The sequence below is a fragment of the Aricia agestis genome, chromosome 19, assembly GCF_905147365.1.
Source record: "Aricia agestis chromosome 19, ilAriAges1.1, whole genome shotgun sequence".
In the NCBI taxonomy this organism is placed as follows: Eukaryota; Metazoa; Arthropoda; class Insecta; order Lepidoptera; family Lycaenidae; genus Aricia; species Aricia agestis.
In genome coordinates, this window is record NC_056424.1 from 4678004 (window position 1) to 4683530 (window position 5527).

A 5527-nucleotide genomic window follows, 5' to 3' on the forward strand; every position below is an offset into this window, starting at 1 on the left:
CGTTAAATTAGGGTGGCGCTAAAGTAGCAACAGGGTAATTAAATTTAGCAGCTTTTATTTCAGCTATTTTAGGTTATATTTTTCAAAATATATTGGTATTAACCCAGTAATTCTGTGACTCTGGCTATTCGGCTAACTTCAATTTATATTTTGTCACCAACGGCTATATTCATTCCATACCCTTTGCTGCAGCTAGTGCCACTCTTGGAGAATTTTTCAACTGTTATTTACTGCGTACAGCTGGACACTTTTTCAAATATCCCCCATATAAGATAATTCTCCTCCATCTACCTTCCATAACAAGTCGGATGCCACCTACATGAAGTTGCAGCAGACGACGTATCGTCACGACACGTCATTTCAATGTATTTCTATGAATGCGTCACTAGCTTCGTGTCGCTAGCTGCGCAGGGTATTTCATTGAAATACAATACAAATCAGTAGTGTCGCGACGACACGTCTGCGGTTGCTTCATGTCGTCCGCTGCCAACCGGCACCTTAATTTTTAGTTTATTAGTAATATGTTGGTTTGTATTTGGTTTGTTTGTGACATTACATTAATGTAATTTATTTGTTTTAGAATATAAGAAAGTAATGTACCTACAACTTTTGTTAAGTGTATCAATGTTATGGACCAAGTGATAATACAGACAAGACTTTTTTTTTAAATAATTGTTTTTTACATTGATGTCTGAATTAACTTGGGCCGTAAGTCGTAACATGAATACTTTTGTCAACATTTTTAAAACATGATTGAATGTTATGTGTATATAGTGATAAAACTAATAAATGGTATTTTTACACGTTTGTTTTGTTAATAACCAAGTGCTATAAATAATATTATATAATATTACTGCAATGTTTTCACGCTAGACGACAGCAGGAGCCTAGTCAGTAAACAAAAAGTTTTGTTCGACGTTTAACAATGTTTCTTTCAATATTCTAATATGACGTTTGCAAAATGTCGGATTATTTACTGCCTACTGTATAGTATTATGAGAGCTAGCAACATTTTCGATAAAGTATTTCAGCATGGACGTACCGAGTGGATCATGTTGACGTCCCTACTAAGTATATTATCTAGTACTTTTATCTATAAAAATTAAAAATAATAAAACGAATTTTTGCCATTTGTTTGCAATACAATATTTTTACAATTAAAAATTATTAATTTTTATTCTTTATAAACACCTAGCTTATAAAATATCTGATTTGCCCCCCCTGGCCCAGAATCTGCATAATTTGCCCCCCCCCCCCCGGCCCTGAACCTGGGTAATTTGCCACCCCCTGGCCCAGAACCTGGGTACGCCCATGTATTTCAGGTCAGCTGATTTTGTATTGTGACTACCCCCAACATTTTATTTCAATTGTAGTGAATTGACAAATTAATAGGGGTAGCCAATTTTAACTATGAGGTACTATAGGAGCGCATAAGGCGCTGCGCAGACGACAGACTATTCGCGACGCACTTTTTAGTCTGTGGAAATAGAACCTATGCAATTATATGCCGTAACGCACACGACGCGCAGCGCAGACGTGACTAGTAACTACAGTCTACACATAATGTAGCAGGCGCGGTCGCAGCCTGAAGTATTGGAGGGGGTCACTCACTAGTCACTACACTAAAAAATTATCGCTGTTATAGGATAACTATAAATTTCCTTTTATTATTTGGCAAGATTTTGAGATTTTTCAATTTGACCTTATATTTGTCCCCTGTGACCCCCCCACCCCTTCGGACCGCGCCTGTAATATAGTCGTGAGTCGTGATCTTTATCATAAGGAGGTTCTAAATTAAAATATAATTAAATTCAATTTTTATTAGTTTTATAAATGAAGTTACATGAATTTGTATAGTTAATTTACTTTTTCTAAAGTCGGTTGTAAATATTTTGTCGAGTATTTTAAAAATATGTCCAGTTTAATTGTTTTTTTTTTTACATTTGAAACGTTAAACATACCCTTACTAATAAAATATTAATACATGAATATTGAATAATATTAATACATGAATATTGAATAATATTAATACATGAATATTGAACATTATTATTACATGAATATTGAATAATATTATGACGTTCTGTCCTTATCTAAGGGCTAACGCTAAAACTCGCGCGGGCGCACGCTCGCGTGTGTATAATGAAAAATAGTATGGGCAGGCACGCTCGACGGGCGGGCGGGCACACGGCGCGTGCGCACGCTTTTCGCAATCGACGTTGTTTCCGTTGACGTCTTTTTGCCAAATAATAAATTAGTAAATAATCCATGGTTATCTACTTAACACAGCTGTACACTCTCGACATAAAATTATACTAGCAGCGCTAAATGAGATGGGCGTACGCGACGGGTGCCCGCTCGCCCGCGGCCGCCCGTGTTTTAGCGTTGGCCCTAATACATTGCAAAATCCGCTCGAAAGACAAGGACAAAAGTTATATAGTTAATCATTGATAATTTTTTATCAGTATAAAGAACGATGATGCCATATTAAGATAAAAAAAACAGAACTTACTTATTTTGTACTAATGTTTCATATTATCATTTCTGACGATAAAATAAAATAAAAAATCACATTAACACAAGTCAAGAACTTGCCTTCAAAAATAAAATTAGATTACTATTATAACAAAATTAAGCTCTTTTTTGTTAAAACCAAATTCTGTTTCAGTTTCAGTTTTTCAAATAATATGAATATCTAGTATTTAATTTGTTAAAGAATTTTCGTAAATACCTAACAATATTATGTTATACAATATAGAATAATAAAGCTTTTATAGCACAGGTGTCTAGGTACAGTAAAATTTAAATCACTACAATATAAATATATGTGTACTCCTAAGTAAAAGTCGCGGACTGAACAAATATGCCGCTATAAGGCGCTTCGCAGACGACGGGGCGGGTGGGCCTATCGATGTCTGCGGCTGCCCGCGCCGCGTACACAAAGCACACGCCATCTGCGTTACTGTATGTAAACTGGGTTGTGTGATCCACGGCGGGCGGGCAGTGCCCGCCGGGCACCTGCGGCGCGGTATTTTAGCCCACCGTGTGCGTTGGTAATATAGGATTCCCTTTGTGCTATCGTTCGCGGCGAAACTGACCGGCCGGCCCCGGTCTTAATCTGCAAAGCGCCTAAAGGTACCGTTCCGATCCTTGTCGCGAGCGACCGCGACCGACAAAAATTCAAATAAAATTCTACTCTATGACATTTTGCTCTACGCCATTACAAAGTCAACGGCGACATTGGTCACTAGACCAGTATCGTTAGAAAATTAAACCTATAGCCTAAGTCAGAAACGCCATCTTGCTTGAATTTTTGTCGGTCGCGGTCGCTCTCGGCAAACATCAGAAAGCCATCTTATCGTTTGAACTTATAATGTTTTCCCTTGAACTACACTGTATTCTTCTGTGCATCGTCGCACAGAGCGTTTGACATTGGTTGGACATATTTACATAAATTCACTTTGTTTTATTTTGGGATGGATTCATATCATAGAGAAATATAAACATACAATACTTTATACTTTTTATATGCGGCGGCGCGTACGCGCGGTTAGGCCGCTACGGGTCACAAGAAAAATTATTATTTAAATAGCGGCGCGGTCACGCTGTTATTTACATATATTTGCTTGTGGTCTCACGGTCCGCCAAACGACGCGTTCGCGCGGACGCATATAACTTCAGCCTTAGGGCCACTGTATCACCACTTCCTGATAAGTGCCGGATAGGCTATCCACCACTTAACTTGACAGATGGCGAATCTGTCAAAAATGTTGTGGAAAGCCTATCCGGCACTTTATCAGTAAGTGGTGAAACAAACCCTTAGTGTTTGTCAGGCTGGTCTACTGCAATTCACCAGATTACAATAAATTTTGTGTGAACGCAGCCTATGAGCGATACGTAATAATTGTTATCATGTATAGTCTGTTAAAAAAGTGAAGAAATTAAAAAGTGGCAACATCGCAGTGTCATCCCTTTCAAATCAATCTAAAAAAATCACATTAACTTGTTTAAAATTAAATAATTTATTTATAAATACTTAAATAAATAAATAATTTAATTTTTAAGAGGCGGTAATGTTATAAGACGGATCTGGTCACAGTTACTTTTATCTAAAAGCGACTTTCCAATCCTCGCGGCTAGCGACTTTCTACCGACATTGGTCTAGCCATCCATGCCGATGCTCGTAGAGGTGTAGAATAAAACAAAATCTATAGCCTGCTTATGTCATTAAGTGGGGTTTTATTTGAATTATTTTTGTTGGTCGCGGTCGCGGCCGGGAAGATCGGAAAGTAACCTTTAAGTGTTGTGAACATTAGTAATTATTAATTAAGAAAAACAAGCCAATAAAAAAAAATTACTGCCCGATAATATTTACAATCACAATGTAAATATTATCTAAAGAGATGTCCAAAATACTTTTCCTTAAAATTATTTTTATATTTCAACTTAAAAATGAAATATCTTACTACGCGTTTCTATAAATTTGCTTAAATAAGAGTGTTTTTACAGGTCCTCTATACGGTTTTTAGATCTAATAATATTTTAGTTACAACCATATTGACTAAGACAGTCCTGTATTTTAAGATAAGTAAAATAAAATATACAAGCCAAAGACCTAAGAATTAACTTGACATATCTTTGGGTTAATAACCTTAGCGGCAAAATTTATTCTATAAAGTAAATAGTTCTGTTGTTATTATACCTACTGATAAGTGAAAAATAATGATTTAAAACTTCAAAAATTCAAAACACTCAGATCAATCCTTCTTGAACATTAACTAGTTGTGATAACACAACTCTTTAATTCTAAACAAGACAATATTTTACTAAAGTGTAAAATAGAAAGCACATTCTAATAATTTTTCTACTGACGACAAGACCTAAATGAGTAAAAAGTGCGCAATTTCTATGTAATGGTGCGTGGTCTTTCGTGCAGCAGTGATTCACAATTGAAGACATGAGTGGATAAAGCCGGTAGGTAACATTTTACAACATAAGAGAAATTCCTCATTTTTTCTCTTATAATTTAAACAAATAGTACGGGAGTCCTAGAACATTTTTTTAAATTACTATAGCAAATGTTTTGTGGCTAGCTTCATTTTGATAAGACGAACAACATTTTTATCTGCGAAAAATCTTGAAAGTGGTAGCTAACAGAAATAGAAAGGATTTCATACTTTGACTTGATGGTTCTATTTGTAGGACAATGTTACTCTTAAATATAACTATTAACCTACCAATATATAAAAAAATCTGGTTGTTAGGGTTCCGTTTTAGGGCTCCGTAGTCAACCAAGTTTTGTTGATAACAGAACCCTATAACGGGAGCCTTACGAGCAGATTTTTTGTATATTAATAAATTAATAGTTATATAATTTAAGAGTAACATTGTCCTACAAATAAACCGTTCATATATTTTTAGGACCATCAATTTAAAGTATGAAATCCTTTCTATCTCTGTTAGCTACCACTTTCGAGATTTTGCGTAAATAAAAATGTTGTTCGTCTTATCAAAATGAAGCTAGTCA